Here is a 24,440-nt window from a genome sequence, read left to right as displayed (position 1 = left end):
CTAAAAGAGGTGGAGTTATGCAGATCTAAAACGCGTGGATTGCAGCAGCAGCAAGCCGAAAAGTGCAGGCATGTGAGGGATCTAGAGGTTGACAGCATGTCTTCTTAACGGGAGTCCAGGTGGCCATCTCCACAAATGGACTTTTCAGAATCCTTGGGTGGCACCGTAGTCGGAAACCAATTCTGGTTATCGCTTCTCGGCCTTTTGGCTAAGATCAAGTGTAGTATCTGTTCTTATCAGTTTAATATCTGATACGTCCCCTATCTGGGGACCATATATTAAATGGATTTTTAGAACAGGGAGATGGAAAAAGAGCTTGCTCTGTCCACTCCACGCATTGACCTGGTATTGCAGTATCTCCAGGACCGGTGCACCCCTTCTTTAATGCAGTTTCTAAAATCAGAAAGAATTGAATTCAATGCTTTTTGTTCATTTTGCTTGTTTGTCGGATTTTGGGATGGACTCTTTGGCTTTGCTTTTCTTCTCCTCATTGGATTTTTCATGTTAAAAGTTGCAGAAGCCAGATGACAAGCTCATTTTGGTTCAACTTCAGCAACTGTGCATTGCATTGCCATGTAATGTAATGTAATGCAATGCTATCTATCTAGCTCTCCCTCTATACTTCCTTTTGGATAAACAGACATATTAGGCAAGCATTTTGGAGCTTTCACCTAAATAACTACAGGTGGTGAGATAAGCTGCACAATATAATTGACCTTTCAGTATATTGTTGCACACACACCATCTATTTAGCAAATGCCCTTGTTATCAACAGCAGCCTTTTAAACTCACCTGAGCTAACAGGTATGTGAGCTGGTTACTCTGCTGCGCTTAAAATTTCTTTTTTGGTTTGCTACAATGCCTTTTCTGAAACGTTGTCTCCCTCTGCTGGAGCACTGACTTCTTTCATTTAATGCCTGCAGACTATAAAAGAGAAACCAACCCAAAAAGTTTGGTTGATTAGTCTGTGGCATTCTTTTAAACTGTTGCTTATGGCGGTCTCTGTGAGCTTCTCAGTGACATTCAGCCATCCAGGTATCCCGCCTGCAGTAGACGGAATGTGGCAATGGAACGCTGGCTGCGCGTGTCATAATAGGCTCTGAGCCTTTATATACCTGCGCACAGCAGCAGCCACCTTCAGTCTGCTGCTGGACAGCCAGCAGCAGCAGCAGCAGTAGAGGTAATTAATCAGCAACCCTCCTGCTAAGGGTAGACAGCTGCTCATTCCACCCCCCCCCCGCCTTAATTGGTTCTCCTCCCTTCCAACGGTGTTGAGGCGGGTGGGAACAGCCGGGGGTTGAGGGTACTGTGCTAAAAGAGGTGGAGTTATGCAGATCTAAAACGCGTGGATTGCAGCAGCAGCAAGCCGAAAAGTGCAGGCATGTGAGGGATCTAGAGGTTGACAGCATGTCTTCTTAACGGGAGTCCAGGTGGCCATCTCCACAAATGGACTTTTCAGAATCCTTGGGTGGCACCGTAGTCGGAAACCAATTCTGGTTATCGCTTCTCGGCCTTTTGGCTAAGATCAAGTGTAGTATCTGTTCTTATCAGTTTAATATCTGATACGTCCCCTATCTGGGGACCATATATTAAATGGATTTTTAGAACAGGGAGATGGAAAAAGAGCTTGCTCTGTCCACTCCACGCATTGACCTGGTATTGCAGTATCTCCAGGACCGGTGCACCCCTTCTTTAATGCAGTTTCTAAAATCAGAAAGAATTGAATTCAATGCTTTTTGTTCATTTTGCTTGTTTGTCGGATTTTGGAATGGACTCTTTGGCTTTGCTTTTCTTCTCCTCATTGGATTTTTCATGTTAAAAGTTGCAGAAGCCAGATGACAAGCTCATTTTGGTTCAACTTCAGCAACTGTGCATTGCATTGCCATGTAATGTAATGTAATGCAATGCTATCTATCTAGCTCTCCCTCTATACTTCCTTTTGGATAAACAGACATATTAGGCAAGCATTTTGGAGCTTTCACCTAAATAACTACAGGTGGTGAGATAAGCTGCACAATATAATTGACCTTTCAGTATATTGTTGCACACACACCATCTATTTAGCAAATGCCCTTGTTATCAACAGCAGCCTTTTAAACTCACCTGAGCTAACAGGTATGTGAGCTGGTTACTCTGCTGCGCTTAAAATTTCTTTTTTGGTTTGCTACAATGCCTTTTCTGAAACGTTGTCTCCCTCTGCTGGAACACTGACTTCTTTCATTTAATGCCTGCAGACTATAAAAGAGAAACCAACCCAAAAAGTTTGGTAGATTAGTCTGTGGCATTCTTTTAAACTGTTGCTTATGGCGGTCTCTGTGAGCTTCTCAGTGACATTCAGCCATCCAGGTATCCCGCCTGCAGTAGACGGAATGTGGCAATGGAACGCTGGCTGCGCGTGTCATAATAGGCTCTGAGCCTTTATATACCTGCGCACAGCAGCAGCCACCTTCAGTCTGCTGCTGGACAGCCAGCAGCAGCAGCAGCAGGAGAGGCAATTAATCAGCAACCCTCCTGCTAAGGGTAGACAGCTGCTCGTTCCACCCCCCCCCCGCCTTAATTGGTTCTCCTCCCTTCCAACGGTGTTGAGGCGGGTGGGAACAGCCGGGGGTTGAGGGTACTGTGCTAAAAGAGGTGGAGTTATGCAGATCTAAAACGCGTGGATTGCAGCAGCAGCAAGCCGAAAAGTGCAGGCATGTGAGGGATCTAGAGGTTGACAGCATGTCTTCTTAACGGGAGTCCAGGTGGCCATCTCCACAAATGGACTTTTCAGAATCCTTGGGTGGCACCGTAGTCGGAAACCAATTCTGGTTATCGCTTCTCGGCCTTTTGGCTAAGATCAAGTGTAGTATCTGTTCTTATCAGTTTAATATCTGATACGTCCCCTATCTGGGGACCATATATTAAATGGATTTTTAGAACAGGGAGATGGAAAAAGAGCTTGCTCTGTCCACTCCACGCATTGACCTGGTATTGCAGTATCTCCAGGACCGGTGCACCCCTTCTTTAATGCAGTTTCTAAAATCAGAAAGAATTGAATTCAATGCTTTTTGTTCATTTTGCTTGTTTGTCGGATTTTGGGATGGACTCTTTGGCTTTGCTTTTCTTCTCCTCATTGGATTTTTCATGTTAAAAGTTGCAGAAGCCAGATGACAAGCTCATTTTGGTTCAACTTCAGCAACTGTGCATTGCATTGCCATGTAATGTAATGTAATGCAATGCTATCTATCTAGCTCTCCCTCTATACTTCCTTTTGGATAAACAGACATATTAGGCAAGCATTTTGGAGCTTTCACCTAAATAACTACAGGTGGTGAGATAAGCTGCACAATATAATTGACCTTTCAGTATATTGTTGCACACACACCATCTATTTAGCAAATGCCCTTGTTATCAACAGCAGCCTTTTAAACTCACCTGAGCTAACAGGTATGTGAGCTGGTTACTCTGCTGCGCTTAAAATTTCTTTTTTGGTTTGCTACAATGCCTTTTCTGAAACGTTGTCTCCCTCTGCTGGAACACTGACTTCTTTCATTTAATGCCTGCAGACTATAAAAGAGAAACCAACCCAAAAAGTTTGGTTGATTAGTCTGTGGCATTCTTTTAAACTGTTGCTTATGGCGGTCTCTGTGAGCTTCTCAGTGACATTCAGCCATCCAGGTATCCCGCCTGCAGTAGACGGAATGTGGCAATGGAACGCTGGCTGCGCGTGTCATAATAGGCTCTGAGCCTTTATATACCTGCGCACAGCAGCAGCCACCTTCAGTCTGCTGCTGGACAGCCAGCAGCAGCAGGAGAGGTAATTAATCAGCAACCCTCCTGCTAAGGGTAGACAGCTGCTCGTTCCACCCCCCCCCCCGCCTTAATTGGTTCTCCTCCCTTCCAACGGTGTTGAGGCGGGTGGGAACAGCCGGGGGTTGAGGGTACTGTGCTAAAAGAGGTGGAGTTATGCAGATCTAAAACGCGTGGATTGCAGCAGCAGCAAGCCGAAAAGTGCAGGCATGTGAGGGATCTAGAGGTTGACAGCATGTCTTCTTAACGGGAGTCCAGGTGGCCATCTCCACAAATGGACTTTTCAGAATCCTTGGGTGGCACCGTAGTCGGAAACCAATTCTGGTTATCGCTTCTCGGCCTTTTGGCTAAGATCAAGTGTAGTATCGGGAAGGGCGTTCCAGATATCCCCACCCTCCTGCGATCCTTTTTTGTGTGTGATTGTGTCCGCCGGACTTTGCAAGTCAAGAATGGCTCCGCGGGCAGGTCCATGTCTCGCTTCTTCCTGCTTCCTTTTTGGAGGCGACTCGGCTGGGACAAGTGGGACAGCTCCTTCCCCTACAACTGGACGACGCCATGGTTCTACGGAGACGTCGTTCGATTTGTGGGGGAACATCAACTGGAGGGACTCAAGCCCGACTTGTGGAAGCCCAAAACTATCCACAAGCTCATCAGAGCCAAGGATGACGTGGAGAACATCACAGGACTTCACCAGGACACGCTGGAGACTGTGTGGACAAATGTGTCGTCTGACAGGCTGACCAACGGGCACAAGGACTTGTCGTGGATGGCGATTCAGGGCGGACTGCCCGTCCGGTCATTCATGCATGCCCGGAACCTGTGCAAGACCAGGTACTGCCCAAGGTGCCCCTTCGTGGAGGAAACATCTTTGCACACTTTTTGGGACTGCGGATTTGCACAGCGCCTGTTGACTGCCCTTGAGGACGACCTGAGGAACTCTGTCCCCAGGGCGAGCCTATCGCACCATTCTGTGCTTTACGGACTCTTCCCTGGGGTTCATACCGTCGGAGCCATCCAGGAGGCTTGGCGCCTTATGAACTGCTTCAAGGATGCCGTTTGGGTCGCCAGGAACCGGCTCATCTTGAGGAGGGAGAGGATGTCCATCCAGGACTGCCGCAGGCTGATCCACAGCCTGCTCAGAGACTATTCCATCGTGGACGGTCCGGAGGACGAGGATGAGGACTAAACCCCTCCTCCCCCTCTCCCCTTATGTGTCTTGTCTTTCAATAAACCTTCGGGCCTGTGATTTTCCCCTCCCCATCCCCTTTTTCCCAATCCCCATCCCTTATCACGGTTCGTCGTACTGTATTGATTGACATGCTTTTTCTTTCAGATTGAGTGTTTTGTGTAGCATAGGGGTGTGATGTGTCTAGTTAGTGCGTCGTATCCTCATGCTATGTAAATATGATGTAGAATTCTGTGTGTACTGGGCTGCGGCACTGTACACTGTCTGTTAACTTATTTTTTGTGCTAATAAAAGATATATTCAATCAAAAAATCTGTTCTTATCAGTTTAATATCTGATACGTCCCCTATCTGGGGACCATATATTAAATGGATTTTTAGAACAGGGAGATGGAAAAAGAGCTTGCTCTGTCCACTCCACGCATTGACCTGGTATTGCAGTATCTCCAGGACCGGTGCACCCCTTCTTTAATGCAGTTTCTAAAATCAGAAAGAATTGAATTCAATGCTTTTTGTTCATTTTGCTTGTTTGTCGGATTTTGGGATGGACTCTTTGGCTTTGCTTTTCTTCTCCTTATTGGATTTTTCATGTTAAAAGTTGCAGAAGCCAGATGACAAGCTCATTTTGGTTCAACTTCAGCAACTGTGCATTGCATTGCCATGTAATGTAATGTAATGCAATGCTATCTATCTAGCTCTCCCTCTATACTTCCTTTTGGATAAACAGACATATTAGGCAAGCATTTTGGAGCTTTCACCTAAATAACTACAGGTGGTGAGATAAGCTGCACAATATAATTGACCTTTCAGTATATTGTTGCACACACACCATCTATTTAGCAAATGCCCTTGTTATCAACAGCAGCCTTTTAAACTCACCTGAGCTAACAGGTATGTGAGCTGGTTACTCTGCTGCGCTTAAAATTTCTTTTTTGGTTTGCTACAATGCCTTTTCTGAAACGTTGTCTCCCTCTGCTGGAACACTGACTTCTTTCATTTAATGCCTGCAGACTATAAAAGAGAAACCAACCCAAAAAGTTTGGTTGATTAGTCTGTGGCATTCTTTTAAACTGTTGCTTATGGCGGTCTCTGTGAGCTTCTCAGTGACATTCAGCCATCCAGGTATCCCGCCTGCAGTAGACGGAATGTGGCAATGGAACGCTGGCTGCGCGTGTCATAATAGGCTCTGAGCCTTTATATACCTGCGCACAGCAGCAGCCACCTTCAGTCTGCTGCTGGACAGCCAGCAGCAGCAGCAGCAGGAGAGGTAATTAATCAGCAACCCTCCTGCTAAGGGTAGACAGCTGCTCGTTCCACCCCCCCCCGCCTTAATTGGTTCTCCTCCCTTCCAACGGTGTTGAGGCGGGTGGGAACAGCCGGGGGTTGAGGGTACTGTGCTAAAAGAGGTGGAGTTATGCAGATCTAAAACGCGTGGATTGCAGCAGCAGCAAGCCGAAAAGTGCAGGCATGTGAGGGATCTAGAGGTTGACAGCATGTCTTCTTAACGGGAGTCCAGGTGGCCATCTCCACAAATGGACTTTTCAGAATCCTTGGGTGGCACCGTAGTCGGAAACCAATTCTGGTTATCGCTTCTCGGCCTTTTGGCTAAGATCAAGTGTAGTATCTGTTCTTATCAATTTAATATCTGATACGTCCCCTATCTGGGGACCATATATTAAATGGATTTTTAGAACAGGGAGATGGAAAAAGAGCTTGCTCTGTCCACTCCACGCATTGACCTGGTATTGCAGTATCTCCAGGACCGGTGCACCCCTTCTTTAATGCAGTTTCTAAAATCAGAAAGAATTGAATTCAATGCTTTTTGTTCATTTTGCTTGTTTTTCGGATTTTGGGATGGACTCTTTGGCTTTGCTTTTCTTCTCCTCATTGGATTTTTCATGTTAAAAGTTGCAGAAGCCAGATGACAAGCTCATTTTGGTTCAACTTCAGCAACTGTGCATTGCATTGCCATGTAATGTAATGTAATGCAATGCTATCTATCTAGCTCTCCCTCTATACTTCCTTTTGGATAAACAGACATATTAGGCAAGCATTTTGGAGCTTTCACCTAAATAACTACAGGTGGTGAGATAAGCTGCACAATATAATTGACCTTTCAGTATATTGTTGCACACACACCATCTATTTAGCAAATGCCCTTGTTATCAACAGCAGCCTTTTAAACTCACCTGAGCTAACAGGTATGTGAGCTGGTTACTCTGCTGCGCTTAAAATTTCTTTTTTGGTTTGCTACAATGCCTTTTCTGAAACGTTGTCTCCCTCTGCTGGAACACTGACTTCTTTCATTTAATGCCTGCAGACTATAAAAGAGAAACCAACCCAAAAAGTTTGGTTGATTAGTCTGTGGCATTCTTTTAAACTGTTGCTTATGGCGGTCTCTGTGAGCTTCTCAGTGACATTCAGCCATCCAGGTATCCCGCCTGCAGTAGACGGAATGTGGCAATGGAACGCTGGCTGCGCGTGTCATAATAGGCTCTGAGCCTTTATATACCTGCGCACAGCAGCAGCCACCTTCAGTCTGCTGCTGGACAGCCAGCAGCAGCAGCAGCAGGAGAGGTAATTAATCAGCAACCCTCCTGCTAAGGGTAGACAGCTGCTCGTTCCACCCCCCCCCCGCCTTAATTGGTTCTCCTCCCTTCCAACGGTGTTGAGGCGGGTGGGAACAGCCGGGGGTTGAGGGTACTGTGCTAAAAGAGGTGGAGTTATGCAGATCTAAAACGCGTGGATTGCAGCAGCAGCAAGCCGAAAAGTGCAGGCATGTGAGGGATCTAGAGGTTGACAGCATGTCTTCTTAACGGGAGTCCAGGTGGCCATCTCCACAAATGGACTTTTCAGAATCCTTGGGTGGCACCGTAGTCGGAAACCAATTCTGGTTATCGCTTCTCGGCCTTTTGGCTAAGATCAAGTGTAGTATCTGTTCTTTTAAGAACACAAGAGCTACGATCTACACTTGACGAGAGCGATCGAACTCGGAAGGAGAAGAGCTTCGGAGCGCAGCTGACATCGGAGAAGGAAGGCGGATATCGGTGGGAGGAAGAAGCTCTAAAGAATCCAGAAGAAGACGAAGACTCGGAGAAGAATCGGGCTGTCCTGTGGAATCTTTGAGTAAGAAAATCATCGAGACAAAGACCTTTCGGGGAATTTGTCCAGAACACGACGGGAGAAGAATCTGCATAGCTCCACCCATTTCGGCAAGAGCTCCAGATCCAGCTCCAAGAAGTAACTGCAGGAGGAAAGCCATGGCAAGCGCAGCGAGGAAGGCCGAAAAGAAGAGCCTGGAGCAGGGGACAGCCAGGAGGGCTCAGCCAGGAGCCGATTCTGACCCCAAGGACTCTGCCTCCACGACTGGCCAGCAGAAGGGACCCCAGAAGCCCCGCCACGAAGCTCCAGCCCTGGAGCCATGGATGCGGCAGACGGTGGCCCTGAAGCTGAAGGAAGTGGATGGGAGGGTGCCGGACATGTCCTCGGACGTGTTCTGCCAGAAGATGCTGCTGGATCGAGGCTTCTCCAGGTCGGACACCCTCAGCATCCAGACCTTCTTGACGGGGATCTTCTTCGTCACCTTCGCCACTGTGAACACCTGCAGGAGGTTCTGGGAAATGGTAAGCGCAAAAGGATCGGATAATTCTTTCTCTGCCTTTACAGGTAGCTGCCCTATCCAGAGGGACGAAAGGAGGATCACGGTCTCCATGCGCAACCCGCACACCCCAGGCCAAGACATCTGTACCTTCCTGAGACGCTTCTGTTTGGTTGTGAAGGAACCCTCTCACATCCTGAATGGACTCGGCTTCTGGACAGGTAAGTGGTCGGTGACTGTTAGACTTCACAGGGACCTGGCGTACTCAGACGGACTTCGGCACCTGCCCCCGACATTCTCCCTGGGCAACTCCTACGGCCTCATCTATTACCCGGACATGCCGCGGAACTGCAGGAGATGTGGCAAGAACGGCCACGAGATGAAGGACTGCAAGGAGGATGCCTGCAGGATTTGTCGAGTGACGGGACACAGCTCGAAGGACTGCCCGAAGAAGACGTCCTGCAACCTGTGTGGGCTGGCGGCTCATCTGTACAAGGATTGCCCCAAGCGTGAGAGATCCTGGGCATCGGTGGTTGCGACGACCCCAGCTCCGGAGGACAAGGCCCCGACGACCAGGCCTGTGAAGGTCAAGGACGCGACGACCAAGGCCCCAGCGGCCAAGGCCGAGACGACCAAGGCCAAAGCGGTCAAGGAGTCGGTGGCCAAAGCCCCAGCGACGGTCCCAGCAGCTCCGAAGCAGAAGAAAAAGTCAAAGGAGGGTAAGAGTTCTGTCACCCCTCTCTCGATCCCTCCCCCTGCCACCCCCGTCCAATCCCCCCCACCCCGGCCACCCCTGCTGAGGATTCCACTTCCTCTTCCTCCTTCCCCTACTCCTCAGCAGGTGTCCTTTCCCCTGCCCCGGCAGCCACTCTCCCTCCTCAGACCATGGTAGTGGTGGAATTAACCTTTCCTCCACCTGCCGCTATCTATTCCGAGGAGGATTTTCCCCTTCTTGTCTCCCCAGTTCCAACCCGGGGAAAGAGGAAGGTGGAGGACAGCCCTGCTACTGAATCCTCCAAAAAGAAGATTCTGGATTTCGTAGGCGAAAAGGAGGATACCCTCCCTGAGCCAGAAGAGATGGAGCACATGGTTGAGACCCTGGTGGCCGAGCCAGAAGAGGAGGAACTGGTGGTCGCCGAGATCGAGGCCGCGCTGCTTGACCAGATGGAGGAAGAGGGCCTGCTGGTGATCCCGTCACCAGCAGTCAACACCGACGAGGGACCACCCGACCGGAGTGGTAACTAAGGTGTATTGCCTGCGCTAACTTTTTCTTTTTTCCCTACATGATGGCTAATAATAACTTATTTTCCATTAATGTCAGGAGCATCAAGGACAAGTTCAGACGTCAGACTATTTATGCCTTCCTTACTTCCCAGTTGTGTGATGTTTATATGTTGCAGGAATGTTCCCTTCCCTCCTCTAGGTCCTTCAAACATCTGGCCAGGGAGTGGTCCCACGGTCCATCCTACTGGTCCGGTGGGGGTGACTGCAAGTCTGCAGGGGTCGCAATTCTGATCAGGGGGGGCGCATTCACGCTTGAGTCCGTCCAGGAGCTCATCTGCGGCAGGGCTCTTGTTGTAGATGGCAACTGGGCGGGAGAACCTGTCAGGTTCATCAACGTGTATGCGTCCCCACTGAAGAATGAGCGTTTGGAGCTTTTCCAGACCCTGCGGCTTCAGCTTGCCACCACTAGGACCTTAGTGATGGCCGGGGATTTCAACTGCCCCATCGAGGAGGATGGTCGTAGTTCTGGCACATCTGCCAAGTTGGACATCACGTCCAAGCTGCTCATCGAGATGGTAACCGAGGCCTCTCTTCAGGACGTGGTGGGCTCCATGGGGAGAGGCTCCACGAACTATTCGTGGAGCCGACCCGATGGCTCACTCCGCTCCAGGATTGACTTTGTGTTCACCTCTCGGGCAGTCAGGCAGAGTAGGCACTCGATGGTCCCCTGCTTCTTCTCCGACCACAGAGCCATTCACTTACAAGGTGTCCTCGGCGACGGTTTTCCGTCCGGCCCCGGCTCCTGGAAGCTGAATTGTGCTCTGCTGGCTCAGGATGAAGTCGTGGAGGAGCTGAGAGCAGCCTACGCAATGTGGCAGTCCTACAAGGGTAGCTTCCAAACAGTCTCTGATTGGTGGGAATATGTTAAACTTGAGTTTCGCTGTTTCTTTCAGGCCAAGGGTCGACAACAGGCGTGTGAGAAGAGGAGGGACTTCAGAGGGCTGCAGCGCGAGCTGCGGTCGCTGCAGGACCTTCTTCACTGTGGCTGGGACGTGAGGGAGGAGCTGGTGGAGACCAAGAAGAGCCTGAAAAGGCACTTTGAGGAGGAGTCCAAGCGAATCGTCTTCCGTTCCAAAGTGGAGAATCTGGAGAAGGGTGAGAAATGTAACTCATTCTTTTTCAGGAAACTTCATGCCGGTCACACGCCCCTGAACGAGCTGCGAGACGAGAGCGGAAACATGCGACGTGGGAAGGAGGACGTGATGAGGGTCGTCAGCGACTTCTACAGCGAACTCTACTCCCACAAGACTACCGACCCCGACGCTGCTGATAACTTCCTGTCAGGTATCACTAACCATCTTGATCCTGCAGGCACGGCAGCCTTGGACAAACCTCTGATGGTGGGCGAATTGCTCTCTGCCGCTAAATCCTTTAGGACCGGCAGGACCCCGGGCAGTGATGGTCTTCCAGCGGAGCTCTATGTAGCGCTGGGAGACCTCATCTGTCCGGACCTGTTGGACCTGTACGAGGAGATGGTGGTGGAGGGTAGAATGCCTCCATCTTTGAGGGAAGGAATGGTCACGATCCTGTACAAGCGGAAGGGAGAGAGTTGCGACCTGAGGAATTGGCGTCCCATCACTCTGCTCAACGTGGACTACAAGATCCTGGCCAAGACGATGGCGACACGACTTAAGACGGTCATCGGACGGATCATCCACCCGGACCAGACCTGCGGCATCCCTGGACGTCGCATCGCAGACAGCCTCGCTCTCGTGCGGGACACGGTCGAGTACATCAAGGTCCGCCACGTACACGCGGCCCTGGTCTCCTTGGATCAGGAGAAGGCCTTCGACCGGGTTTCCCACGAGTTCATGGGCCGAGCTCTGCACCGGTTAGGTTTGGGTAACATGTTTTGTTCGTATGTCCGTTTGATGTATTTTGATATCCACAGCTCGGTGTTGGTGAACGGCTGGAAGACTGACCCCTTCCCTGTCCTCTCTGGGGTCAGACAAGGCTGCCCTCTATCACCTCTTCTTTTTGTTTGTGTTATAGAACTCTTCGCAGAGGCTATCCGGCAGAATGGAGAGATCAGAGGGATCACCGCACCGGGTCCGGGACGACACGAGGTCAAGTGCTCGCTCTACATGGACGACGTCACCGTCTTCTGCGCTGATCGTGGTTCAGTCGACGCCCTCGTCCAGACGTGTGAGAGGTTCGGCCGGGCTTCAGGGGCCAAAGTCAACTGCAGGAAGTCGGAAGCCATGCTCTTCGGGGATTGGCAGCCGGCCTCCTCCGCCCCCTTCCCCTTCAACATTCAACCGGATTTCCTCAAGGTGCTGGGAGTCTGGTTCGGGAAGGAAGGAGCGGCCCTCAAGTCTTGGCAAGAACGCTTGGCCAAGGTGAAGCAACGGATCGGACTGTGGAGCCTCAGACACCTCACTTGTGAGGGTAAGGCACTCGTCCTGCGTAATGAGGTCCTGCCCGTCTTGCAGTACACGGCGCAGGCCTGGCCCCCACACGTCACTGTGTGCAGGGCCATTACCAGGACAGTGTTTCACTTTGTCTGGGGATCCAAGATGGACAGAGTCAGGCGGGCCGTCATGTACAAGGAGCCTCGCAAGGGTGGGAAGGGCGTTCCAGATATCCCCACCCTCCTGCGATCCTCTTTTGTGTGTGATTGTGTCCGCCGGACTTTGCAAGTCAAGAATGGCTCCGCGGGCAGGTCCATGTCTCGCTTCTTCCTGCTTCCTCTTTGGAGGCGACTCGGCTGGGACAAGTGGGACAGCTCCTTCCCCTACAACTGGACGACGCCATGGTTCTACGGAGACGTCGTTCGATTTGTGGGGGAACATCAACTGGAGGGACTCAAGCCCGACTTGTGGAAGCCCAAAACTATCCACAAGCTCATCAGAGCCAAGGATGACGTGGAGAACATCACAGGACTTCACCAGGACACGCTGGAGACTGTGTGGACAAATGTGTCGTCTGACAGGCTGACCAACGGGCACAAGGACTTGTCGTGGATGGCGATTCAGGGCGGACTTCCCGTCCGGTCATTCATGCATGCCCGGAACCTGTGCAAGACCCGGTACTGCCCAAGGTGCCCCTTCGTGGAGGAAACATCTTTGCACACTTTTTGGGACTGCGGATTTGCACAGCGCCTGTTGACTGCCCTTGAGGACGACCTGAGGAACTCTGTCCCCAGGGCGAGCCTATCGCACCATTCTGTGCTTTACGGACTCTTCCCTGGGGTTCATACCGTCGGAGCCATCCAGGAGGCTTGGCGCCTTATGAACTGCTTCAAGGATGCCGTTTGGGTCGCCAGGAACCGGCTCATCTTGAGGAGGGAGAGGATGTCCATCCAGGACTGCCGCAGGCTGATCCACAGCCTGCTCAGAGACTATTCCATCGTGGACGGTCCGGAGGACGAGGATGAGGACTAAACCCCTCCTCCCCCTCTCCCCTTATGTGTCTTGTCTTTTAATAAAGCTTCGGGCCTGTGATTTTCCCCTCCCCATCCCCTTTTTCCCAATCCCCATCCCTTATCACGGTTCGTCGTACTGTATTGATTGACATGCTTTTTCTTTCATATTGAGTGTTTTGTGTAGCATAGGGGTGTGATGTGTCTAGTTAGTGCGTCGTATCCTCATGCTATGTAAATGTGATGTAGAATTCTGTGTGTACTGGGCTGCGGCACTGTACACTGTCTGTTAACTTATTTTTTGTGCTAATAAAAGATATATTCAATCAAAAAAATCTGTTCTTATCAGTTTAATATCTGATACGTCCCCTATCTGGGGACCATATATTAAATGGATTTTTAGAACAGGGAGATGGAAAAAGAGCTTGCTCTGTCCACTCCACGCATTGACCTGGTATTGCAGTATCTCCAGGACCGGTGCACCCCTTCTTTAATGCAGTTTCTAAAATCAGAAAGAATTGAATTCAATGCTTTTTGTTCATTTTGCTTGTTTGTCGGATTTTGGGATGGACTCTTTGGCTTTGCTTTTCTTCTCCTCATTGGATTTTTCATGTTAAAAGTTGCAGAAGCCAGATGACAAGCTCATTTTGGTTCAACTTCAGCAACTGTGCATTGCATTGCCATGTAATGTAATGTAATGCAATGCTATCTATCTAGCTCTCCCTCTATACTTCCTTTTGGATAAACAGATATATTAGGCAAGCATTTTGGAGCTTTCACCTAAATAACTACAGGTGGTGAGATAAGCTGCACAATATAATTGACCTTTCAGTATATTGTTGCACACACACCATCTATTTAGCAAATGCCCTTGTTATCAACAGCAGCCTTTTAAACTCACCTGAGCTAACAGGTATGTGAGCTGGTTACTCTGCTGCGCTTAAAATTTCTTTTTTGGTTTGCTACAATGCCTTTTCTGAAACGTTGTCTCCCTCTGCTGGAACACTGACTTCTTTCATTTAATGCCTGCAGACTATAAAAGAGAAACCAACCCAAAAAGTTTGGTTGATTAGTCTGTGGCATTCTTTTAAACTGTTGCTTATGGCGGTCTCTGTGAGCTTCTCAGTGACATTCAGCCATCCAGGTATCCCGCCTGCAGTAGACGGAATGTGGCAATGGAACGCTGGCTGCGCGTGTCATAATAGGCTCTGAGCCTTTATATACCTGCGCACAGCAGCAGCCACCTTCAGTCTGCTGCTGGACAGCCAGCAGCAGCAGGAGAGGTAATTAATCAGCAACCCTCCTGCTAAGGGTAGACAGCTGCTCGTTCCACCCCCCCCCCGCCTTAATTGGTTCTCCTCCCTTCCAACGGTGTTGAGGCGGGTGGGAACAGCCGGGGGTTGAGGGTACTGTGCTAAAAGAGGTGGAGTTATGCAGATCTAAAACGCGTGGATTGCAGCAGCAGCAAGCCGAAAAGTGCAGGCATGTGAGGGATCTAGAGGTTGACAGCATGTCTTCTTAACGGGAGTCCAGGTGGCCATCTCCACAAATGGACTTTTCAGAATCCTTGGGTGGCACCGTAGTCGGAAACCAATTCTGGTTATCGCTTCTCGGCCTTTTGGCTAAGATCAAGTGCAGTATCTGTTCTTATCAGTTTAATATCTGATACGTCCCCTATCTGGGGACCATATATTAAATGGATTTTTAGAACAGGGAGATGGAAAAAGAGCTTGCTCTGTCCACTCCACGCATTGACCTGGTATTGCAGTATCTCCAGGACCGGTGCACCCCTTCTTTAATGCAGTTTCTAAAATCAGAAAGAATTGAATTCAATGCTTTTTGTTCATTTTGCTTGTTTGTCGGATTTTGGGATGGACACTTTGGCTTTGCTTTTCTTCTCCTCATTGGATTTTTCATGTTAAAAGTTGCAGAAGCCAGATGACAAGCTCATTTTGGTTCAACTTCAGCAACTGTGCATTGCATTGCCATGTAATGTAATGTAATGCAATGCTATCTATCTAGCTCTCCCTCTATACTTCCTTTTGGATAAACAGACATATTAGGCAAGCATTTTGGAGCTTTCACCTAAATAACTACAGGTGGTGAGATAAGCTGCACAATATAATTGACCTTTCAGTATATTGTTGCACACACACCATCTATTTAGCAAATGCCCTTGTTATCAACAGCAGCCTTTTAAACTCACCTGAGCTAACAGGTATGTGAGCTGGTTACTCTGCTGCGCTTAAAATTTCTTTTTTGGTTTGCTACAATGCCTTTTCTGAAACGTTGTCTCCCTCTGCTGGAACACTGACTTCTTTCATTTAATGCCTGCAGACTATAAAAGAGAAACCAACCCAAAAAGTTTGGTTGATTAGTCTGTGGCATTCTTTTAAACTGTTGCTTATGGCGGTCTCTGTGAGCTTCTCAGTGACATTCAGCCATCCAGGTATCCCGCCTGCAGTAGACGGAATGTGGCAATGGAACGCTGGCTGCGCGTGTCATAATAGGCTCTGAGCCTTTATATACCTGCGCACAGCAGCAGCCACCTTCAGTCTGCTGCTGGACAGCCAGCAGCAGCAGCAGCAGGAGAGGTAATTAATCAGCAACCCTCCTGCTAAGGGTAGACAGCTGCTCGTTCCACCCCCCCCCCCCCGCCTTAATTGGTTCTCCTCCCTTCCAACGGTGTTGAGGCGGGTGGGAACAGCCGGGGGTTGAGGGTACTGTGCTAAAAGAGGTGGAGTTATGCAGATCTAAAACGCGTGGATTGCAGCAGCAGCAAGCCGAAAAGTGCAGGCATGTGAGGGATCTAGAGGTTGACAGCATGTCTTCTTAACGGGAGTCCAGGTGGCCATCTCCACAAATGGACTTTTCAGAATCCTTGGGTGGCACCGTAGTCGGAAACCAATTCTGGTTATCGCTTCTCGGCCTTTTGGCTAAGATCAAGTGTAGTATCTGTTCTTATCAGTTTAATATCTGATACGTCCCCTATCTGGGGACCATATATTAAATGGATTTTTAGAACAGGGAGATGGAAAAAGAGCTTGCTCTGTCCACTCCACGCATTGACCTGGTATTGCAGTATCTCCAGGACCGGTGCACCCCTTCTTTAATGCAGTTTCTAAAATCAGAAAGAATTGAATTCAATGCTTTTTGTTCATTTTGCTTGTTTGTCGGATTTTGGGATGGACTCTTTGGCTTTGCTTTTCTTCTCCTCATTGGATTTTTCATGTTAAAAGTTGCAGAAGCCAGATAACAAGCTCATTTTGGTTCAACTTCAGCAACTGTGCATTGCATTGCCATGTAATGTAATGTAATGCAATGCTATCTATCTAGCTCTCCCTCTATACTTCCTTTTGGATAAACAGACATATTAGGCAAGCATTTTGGAGCTTTCACCTAAATAACTACAGGTGGTGAGATAAGCTGCACAATATAATTGAGCTTTCAGTATATTGTTGCACACACACCATCTATTTAGCAAATGCCCTTGTTATCAACAGCAGCCTTTTAAACTCACCTGAGCTAACAGGTATGTGAGCTGGTTACTCTGCTGCGCTTAAAATTTCTTTTTTGGTTTGCTACAATGCCTTTTCTGAAACGTTGTCTCCCTCTGCTGGAACACTGACTTCTTTCATTTAATGCCTGCAGACTATAAAAGAGAAACCAACCCAAAAAGTTTGGTTGATTAGTCTGTGGCATTCTTTTAAACTGTTGCTTATGGCGGTCTCTGTGAGCTTCTCAGTGACATTCAGCCATCCAGGTATCCCGCCTGCAGTAGACGGAATGTGGCAATGGAACGCTGGCTGCGCGTGTCATAATAGGCTCTGAGCCTTTATATACCTGCGCACAGCAGCAGCCACCTTCAGTCTGCTGCTGGACAGCCAGCAGCAGCAGCAGCAGGAGAGGTAATTAATCAGCAACCCTCCTGCTAAGGGTAGACAGCTGCTCGTTCCCCCCCCCCCCCGCCTTAATTGGTTCTCCTCCCTTCCAACGGTGTTGAGGCGGGTGGGAACAGCCGGGGGTTGAGGGTACTGTGCTAAAAGAGGTGGAGTTATGCAGATCTAAAACGCGTGGATTGCAGCAGCAGCAAGCCGAAAAGTGCAGGCATGTGAGGGATCTAGAGGTTGACAGCATGTCTTCTTAACGGGAGTCCAGGTGGCCATCTCCACAAATGGACTTTTCAGAATCCTTGGGTGGCACCGTAGTCGGAAACCAATTCTGGTTATCGCTTCTCGGCCTTTTGGCTAAGATCAAGTGTAGTATCTGTTCTTATCAGTTTAATATCTGATACGTCCCCTATCTGGGGACCATATATTAAATGGATTTTTAGAACAGGGAGATGGAAAAAGAGCTTGCTCTGTCCACTCCACGCATTGACCTGGTATTGCAGTATCTCCAGGACCGGTGCACCCCTTCTTTAATGCAGTTTCTAAAATCAGAAAGAATTGAATTCAATGCTTTTTGTTCATTTTGCTTGTTTGTCGGATTTTGGGATGGACTCTTTGGCTTTACTTTTCTTCTCCTCATTGGATTTTTCATGTTAAAAGTTGCAGAAGCCAGATGACAAGCTCATTTTGGTTCAACTTCAGCAACTGTGCATTGCATTGCCATGTAATGTAATGTAATGCAATGCTATCTATCTAGCTCTCCCTCTATACTTCCTTTTGGATAAACAGACATATTAGGCAAGCATTTTGGAGCTTTCACCTAAATAACTACAGGTGGTGAGATAAGCTGCACAATATAATTGACCTTTCAGTATATTGTTGCACACACACCATCTATTTAGCAAATGCCCTTGTTATCAACAGCAGCCTTTTAAACTCACCTGAGCTAACAGGTATGTGAGCTGGTTACTCTGCTGCGCTTAAAATTTCTTTTTTGGTTTGCTACAATGCCTTTTCTGAAACGTTGTCTCCCTCTGCTGGAACACTGACTTCTTTCATTTAATGCCTGCAGACTATAAAAGAGAAACCAACCCAAAAAGTTTGGTTTATTAGTCTGTGGCATTCTTTTAAACTGTTGCTTATGGCGGTCTCTGTGAGCTTCTCAGTGACATTCAGCCATCCAGGTATCCCGCCTGCAGTAGACGGAATGTGGCAATGGAACGCTGGCTGCGCGTGTCATAATAGGCTCTGAGCCTTTATATACCTGCGCACAGCAGCAGCCACCTTCAGTCTGCTGCTGGACAGCCAGCAGCAGCAGCAGCAGGAGAGGTAATTAATCAGCAACCCTCCTGCTAAGGGTAGACAGCTGCTCGTTCCACCCCCCCCCCGCCTTAATTGGTTCTCCTCCCTTCCAACGGTGTTGAGGCGGGTGGGAACAGCCGGGGGTTGAGGGTACTGTGCTAAAAGAGGTGGAGTTATGCAGATCTAAAACGCGTGGATTGCAGCAGCAGCAAGCAGAAAAGTGCAGGCATGTGAGGGATCTAGAGGTTGACAGCATGTCTTCTTAACGGGAGTCCAGGTGGCCATCTCCACAAATGGACTTTTCAGAATCCTTGGGTGGCACCGTAGTCGGAAACCAATTCTGGTTATCGCTTCTTGGCCTTTTGGCTAAGATCAAGTGTAGTATCTGTTCTTATCAGTTTAATATCTGATACGTCCCCTATCTGGGGACCATATATTAAATGGATTTTTAGAACAGGGAGATGGAAAAAGAGCTTGCTCTGTCCACTCCACGCATTGACCTGGTATTGCAGTATCTCCAGGACCGGTGCACCCCTTCTTTAATGCAGTTTCTAAAATCAGAAAGAATTGAATTCAATGCTTTTTGTTCATTTTGCTTGTTTGTCGGATTTTGGGATGGACTCTTTGGCTTTGCTTTTCTTCTCCTCATTGGATTTTTCATGTTAAAAGTTGCAGAAGCCAGATGACAAGCTCATTTTGGTTCAACTTCAGCAACTGTGCATTGCATTGCCATGTAATGTAATGTAATGCAATGCTATCTATCTAGCTCTCCCTCTATACTTCCTTTTGGATAAACAGACATATTAGGCAAGCATTTTGGAGCTTTCACCTAAATAACTACAGGTGGTGAGATAAGCTGCACAATATAATTGACCTTTCAGTATATTGTTGCACACACACCATCTATTTAGCAAATGCCCTTGTTATCAACAGCAGCCTTTTAAACTCACCTGAGCTAACAGGTATGTGAGCTGGTTACTCTGCTGCGCTTAAAATTTCTTTTTTGGTTTGCTACAATGCCTTTTCTGAAACGTTGTCTCCCTCTGCTGGAACACTGACTTCTTTCATTTAATGCCTGCAGACTATAAAAGAGAAACCAACCCAAAAAGTTTGGTTGATTAGTCTGTGGCATTCTTTTAAACTGTTGCTTATGGCGGTCTCTGTGAGCTTCTCAGTGACATTCAGCCATCCAGGTATCCCGCCTGCAGTAGACGGAATGTGGCAATGGAACGCTGGCTGCGCGTGTCATAATAGGCTCTGAGCCTTTATATACCTGCGCACAGCAGCAGCCACCTTCAGTCTGCTGCTGGACAGCCAGCAGCAGCAGCAGCAGGAGAGGTAATTAATCAGCAACCCTCCTGCTAAGGGTAGACAGCTGCTCGTTCCACCCCCCCCCCCCCGCCTTAATTGGTTCTCCTCCCTTCCAACAGTGTTGAGGCGGGTGGGAACAGCCGGGGGTTGAGGGTACTGTGCTAAAAGAGGTGGAGTTATGCAGATCTAAAACGCGTGGATTGCAGCAGCAGCAAGCCGAAAAGTGCAGGCATGTGAGGGATCTAGAGGTTGACAGCATGTCTTCTTAACGGGAGTCCAGGTGGCCATCTCCACAAATGGACTTTTCAGAATCCTTGGGTGGCACCGTAGTCGGAAACCAATTCTGGTTATCGCTTCTCGGCCTTTTGGCTAAGATCAAGTGTAGTATCTGTTCTTATCAGTTTAATATCTGATACGTCCCCTATCTGGGGACCATATATTAAATGGATTTTTAGAACAGGGAGATGGAAAAAGAGCTTGCTCTGTCCACTCCACGCATTGACCTGGTATTGCAGTATCTCCAGGACCGGTGCACCCCTTCTTTAATGCAGTTTCTAAAATCAGAAAGAATTGAATTCAATGCTTTTTGTTCATTTTGCTTGTTTGTCGGATTTTGGGATGAACTCTTTGGCTTTGCTTTTCTTCTCCTCATTGGATTTTTCATGTTAAAAGTTGCAGAAGCCAGATGACAAGCTCATTTTGGTTCAACTTCAGCAACTGTGCATTGCATTGCCATGTAATGTAATGTAATGCAATGCTATCTATCTAGCTCTCCCTCTATACTTCCTTTTGGATAAACAGACATATTAGGCAAGCATTTTGGAGCTTTCACCTAAATAACTACAGGTGGTGAGATAAGCTGCACAATATAATTGACCTTTCAGTATATTGTTGCACACACACCATCTATTTAGCAAATGCCCTTGTTATCAACAGCAGCCTTTTAAACTCACCTGAGCTAACAGGTATGTGAGCTGGTTACTCTGCTGCGCTTAAAATTTCTTTTTTGGTTTGCTACAATGCCTTTTCTGAAACGTTGTCTCCCTCTGCTGGAACACTGACTTCTTTCATTTAATGCCTGCAGACTATAAAAGAGAAACCAACCCAAAAAGTTTGGTTGATTAGTCTGTGGCATTCTTTTAAACTGTTGCTTATGGCGGTCTCTGTGAGCTTCTCAGTGACATTCAGCCATCCAGGTATCCCGCCTGCAGTAGACGGAATGTGGCAATGGAACGCTGGCTGCGCGTGTCATAATAGGCTCTGAGCCTTTATATACCTGCGCACAGCAGCAGCCACCTTCAGTCTGCTGCTGGACAGCCAGCAGCAGCAGCAGCAGGAGAGGTAATTAATCAGCAACCCTCCTGCTAAGGGTAGACAGCTGCTCGTTCCACCCCCCCCCGCCTTAATTGGTTCTCCTCCCTTCCAACGGTGTTGAGGCGGGTGGGAACAGCCGGGGGTTGAGGGTACTGTGCTAAAAGAGGTGGAGTTATGCAGATCTAAAACGCGTGGATTGCAGCAGCAGCAAGCCGAAAAGTGCAGGCATGTGAGGGATCTAGAGGTTGACAGCATGTCTTCTTAACGGGAGTCCAGGTGGCCATCTCCACAAATGGACTTTTCAGAATCCTTGGGTGGCACCGTAGTCGGAAACCAATTCTGGTTATCGCTTCTCGGCCTTTTGGCTAAGATCAAGTGTAGTATCTGTTCTTATCAGTTTAATATCTGATACGTCCCCTATCTGGGGACCATATATTAAATGGATTTTTAGAACAGGGAGATGGAAAAAGAGCTTGCTCTGTTCACTCCACGCATTGACCTGGTATTGCAGTATCTCCAGGACCGGTGCACCCCTTCTTTAATGCAGTTTCTAAAATCAGAAAGAATTGAATTCAATGCTTTTTGTTCATTTTGCTTGTTTGTCGGATTTTGGGATGGACTCTTTGGCTTTGCTTTTCTTCTCCTCATTGGATTTTTCATGTTAAAAGTTGCAGAAGCCAGATGACAAGCTCATTTTGGTTCAACTTCAGCAACTGTGCATTGCATTGCCATGTAATGTAATGTAATGCAATGCTATCTATCTAGCTCTCCCTCTATACTTCCTTTTGGATAAACAGACATATTAGGCAAGCATTTTGGAGCTTTCACCTAAATAACTACAGGTGGTGAGATAAGCTGCACAATATAATTGACCTTTCAGTATATTGTTGCACACACACCATCTATTTAGCAAATGCCCTTGTTATCAACAGCAGCCTTTTAAACTCACCTGAGCTAACAGGTATGTGAGCTGGTTACTCTGCTGCGCTTAAAATTTCTTTTTTGGTTTGCTACAATGCCTTTTCTGAAACGTTGTCTCCCTCTGCTGGAACACTGACTTCTTTCATTTAATGCCTGCAGACTATAAAAGAGAAACCAACCCAAAAAGTTTGGTTGATTAGTCTGTGGCATTCTTTTAAACTGTTGCTTATGGCGGTCTCTGTGAGCTTCTCAGTGACATTCAGCCATCCAGGTATCCCGCCTGCAGTAGACGGAATGTGGCAATGGAACGCTGGCTGCGCGTGTCATAATAGGCTCTGAGCCTTTATATACCTGCGCACAGCAGCAGCCACCTTCAGTCTGCTGCTGGACAGCCAGCAGCAGCAGCAGCAGGAGAGGTAATTAATCAGCAACCCTCCTGCTAAGGGTAGACAGCTGCTCGTTCCACCCCCCCCCCCCCGCCTTAATTGGTTCTCCTCCCTTCCAACGGTGTTGAGGCGGGTGGGAACAGCCGGGGGTTGAGGGTACTGTGCTAAAAGAGGTGGAGTTATGCAGATCTAAAACGCATGGATTGCAGCAGCAGCAAGCCGAAAAGTGCAGGCATGTGAGGGATCTAGAGGTTGACAGCATGTCTTCTTAACGGGAGTCCAGGTGGCCATCTCCACAAATGGACTTTTCAGAATCCTTGGGTGGCACCGTAGTCGGAAACCAATTCTGGTTATCGCTTCTCGGCCTTTTGGCTAAGATCAAGTGTAGTATCTGTTCTTATCAGTTTAATATCTGATACGTCCCCTATCTGGGGACCATATATTAAATGGATTTTTAGAACAGGGAGATGGAAAAAGAGCTTGCTCTGTCCACTCCACGCATTGACCTGGTATTGCAGTATCTCCAGGACCGGTGCACCCCTTCTTTAATGCAGTTTCTAAAATCAGAAAGAATTGAATTCAATGCTTTTTGTTCATTTTGCTTGTTTGTCGGATTTTGGGATGAACTCTTTGGCTTTGCTTTTCTTCTCCTCATTGGATTTTTCATGTTAAAAGTTGCAGAAGCCAGATGACAAGCTCATTTTGGTTCAACTTCAGCAACTGTGCATTGCATTGCCATGTAATGTAATGTAATGCAATGCTATCTATCTAGCTCTCCCTCTATACTTCCTTTTGGATAAACAGACATATTAGGCAAGCATTTTGGAGCTTTCACCTAAATAACTACAGGTGGTGAGATAAGCTGCACAATATAATTGAGCTTTCAGTATATTGTTGCACACACACCATCTATTTAGCAAATGCCCTTGTTATCAACAGCAGCCTTTTAAACTCACCTGAGCTAACAGGTATGTGAGCTGGTTACTCTGCTGCGCTTAAAATTTCTTTTTTGGTTTGCTACAATGCCTTTTCTGAAACGTTGTCTCCCTCTGCTGGAACACTGACTTCTTTCATTTAATGCCTGCAGACTATAAAAGAGAAACCAACCCAAAAAGTTTGGTTGATTAGTCTGTGGCATTCTTTTAAACTGTTGCTTATGGCGGTCTCTGTGAGCTTCTCAGTGACATTCAGCCATCCAGGTATCCCGCCTGCAGTAGACGGAATGTGGCAATGGAACGCTGGCTGCGCGTGTCATAATAGGCTCTGAGCCTTTATATACCTGCGCACAGCAGCAGCCACCTTCAGTCTGCTGCTGGACAGCCAGCAGCAGCAGCAGCAGGAGAGGTAATTAATCAGCAACCCTCCTGCTAAGGGTAGACAGCTGCTCGTTCCACCCCCCCCCCCCGCCTTAATTGGTTCTCCTCCCTTCCAACGGTGTTGAGGCGGGTGGGAACAGCCGGGGGTTGAGGGTACTGTGCTAAAAGAGGTGGAGTTATGCAGATCTAAAACGCGTGGATTGCAGCAGCAGCAAGCCGAAAAGTGCAGGCATGTGAGGGATCTAGAGGTTGACAGCATGTCTTCTTAACGGGAGTCCAGGTGGCCATCTCCACAAATGGACTTTTCAGAATCCTTGGGTGGCACCGTAGTCGGAAACCAATTCTGGTTATCGCTTCTCGGCCTTTTGGCTAAGATCAAGTGTAGTATCTGTTCTTATCAGTTTAATATCTGATACGTCCCCTATCTGGGGACCATATATTAAATGGATTTTTAGAACAGGGAGATGGAAAAAGAGCTTGCTCTGTCCACTCCACGCATTGACCTGGTATTGCAGTATCTCCAGGACCGGTGCACCCCTTCTTTAATGCAGTTTCTAAAATCAGAAAGAATTGAATTCAATGCTTTTTGTTCATTTTGCTTGTTTGTCGGATTTTGGGATGGACTCTTTGGCTTTGCTTTTCTTCTCCTCATTGGATTTTTCATGTTAAAAGTTGCAGAAGCCAGATGACAAGCTCATTTTGGTTCAACTTCAGCAACTGTGCATTGCATTGCCATGTAATGTAATGTAATGCAATGCTATCTATCTAGCTCTCCCTCTATAC

The 24,440-nt window shown here is 47.9% G+C and overlaps 14 non-coding genes and 2 pseudogenes across 14 annotated transcripts; all 16 read left to right on the top strand.

Annotated features, from left to right (window-relative positions):
• Positions 1-188: 188 nt before the first annotated feature.
• LOC141226581 (U2 spliceosomal RNA) lies at positions 189-379 on the top strand. The gene has a single exon (XR_012293708.1). It is a non-coding gene; the product is annotated as a U2 spliceosomal RNA (small nuclear RNA).
• A 1,120-nt stretch (positions 380-1,499) lies between these two features.
• Positions 1,500-1,690, top strand: LOC141226580 (U2 spliceosomal RNA). Its single transcript, XR_012293707.1, has one exon. It is a non-coding gene; the product is annotated as a U2 spliceosomal RNA (small nuclear RNA).
• A 1,120-nt stretch (positions 1,691-2,810) lies between these two features.
• Positions 2,811-3,001, top strand: LOC141226579 (U2 spliceosomal RNA). The gene has a single exon (XR_012293706.1). It is a non-coding gene; the product is annotated as a U2 spliceosomal RNA (small nuclear RNA).
• Positions 3,002-4,116: 1,115 nt separating this feature from the next.
• On the top strand, positions 4,117-4,187 carry LOC141226398 (U2 spliceosomal RNA; annotated as a pseudogene).
• Positions 4,188-5,247: 1,060 nt separating this feature from the next.
• LOC141226256 (U2 spliceosomal RNA) lies at positions 5,248-5,440 on the top strand. Its single transcript, XR_012293470.1, has one exon. It is a non-coding gene; the product is annotated as a U2 spliceosomal RNA (small nuclear RNA).
• A 1,119-nt stretch (positions 5,441-6,559) lies between these two features.
• On the top strand, positions 6,560-6,750 carry LOC141226167 (U2 spliceosomal RNA). The gene has a single exon (XR_012293393.1). It is a non-coding gene; the product is annotated as a U2 spliceosomal RNA (small nuclear RNA).
• Positions 6,751-7,870: 1,120 nt separating this feature from the next.
• Positions 7,871-7,948, top strand: LOC141226334 (U2 spliceosomal RNA; annotated as a pseudogene).
• Positions 7,949-13,511: 5,563 nt separating this feature from the next.
• On the top strand, positions 13,512-13,705 carry LOC141226259 (U2 spliceosomal RNA). The gene has a single exon (XR_012293473.1). It is a non-coding gene; the product is annotated as a U2 spliceosomal RNA (small nuclear RNA).
• A 1,114-nt stretch (positions 13,706-14,819) lies between these two features.
• LOC141226107 (U2 spliceosomal RNA) lies at positions 14,820-15,010 on the top strand. The gene has a single exon (XR_012293335.1). It is a non-coding gene; the product is annotated as a U2 spliceosomal RNA (small nuclear RNA).
• A 1,123-nt stretch (positions 15,011-16,133) lies between these two features.
• LOC141226578 (U2 spliceosomal RNA) lies at positions 16,134-16,324 on the top strand. The gene has a single exon (XR_012293705.1). It is a non-coding gene; the product is annotated as a U2 spliceosomal RNA (small nuclear RNA).
• A 1,120-nt stretch (positions 16,325-17,444) lies between these two features.
• Positions 17,445-17,635, top strand: LOC141226577 (U2 spliceosomal RNA). The gene has a single exon (XR_012293704.1). It is a non-coding gene; the product is annotated as a U2 spliceosomal RNA (small nuclear RNA).
• Positions 17,636-18,755: 1,120 nt separating this feature from the next.
• Positions 18,756-18,946, top strand: LOC141225977 (U2 spliceosomal RNA). Its single transcript, XR_012293208.1, has one exon. It is a non-coding gene; the product is annotated as a U2 spliceosomal RNA (small nuclear RNA).
• A 1,123-nt stretch (positions 18,947-20,069) lies between these two features.
• On the top strand, positions 20,070-20,260 carry LOC141226575 (U2 spliceosomal RNA). Its single transcript, XR_012293702.1, has one exon. It is a non-coding gene; the product is annotated as a U2 spliceosomal RNA (small nuclear RNA).
• Positions 20,261-21,379: 1,119 nt separating this feature from the next.
• On the top strand, positions 21,380-21,570 carry LOC141226051 (U2 spliceosomal RNA). Its single transcript, XR_012293281.1, has one exon. It is a non-coding gene; the product is annotated as a U2 spliceosomal RNA (small nuclear RNA).
• Positions 21,571-22,693: 1,123 nt separating this feature from the next.
• LOC141226574 (U2 spliceosomal RNA) lies at positions 22,694-22,884 on the top strand. The gene has a single exon (XR_012293701.1). It is a non-coding gene; the product is annotated as a U2 spliceosomal RNA (small nuclear RNA).
• Positions 22,885-24,006: 1,122 nt separating this feature from the next.
• Positions 24,007-24,197, top strand: LOC141226572 (U2 spliceosomal RNA). Its single transcript, XR_012293700.1, has one exon. It is a non-coding gene; the product is annotated as a U2 spliceosomal RNA (small nuclear RNA).
• Positions 24,198-24,440: the final 243 nt, after the last annotated feature.

This window comes from Phyllobates terribilis, unplaced genomic scaffold, assembly GCF_046119375.1.
Source record: "Phyllobates terribilis strain yellow unplaced genomic scaffold, ASM4611937v1 Scaffold_414__1_contigs__length_1644244, whole genome shotgun sequence".
NCBI classification, from domain to species: Eukaryota; Metazoa; Chordata; class Amphibia; order Anura; family Dendrobatidae; genus Phyllobates; species Phyllobates terribilis.
This window is presented reverse-complemented; position numbering and strand designations above follow the sequence as displayed.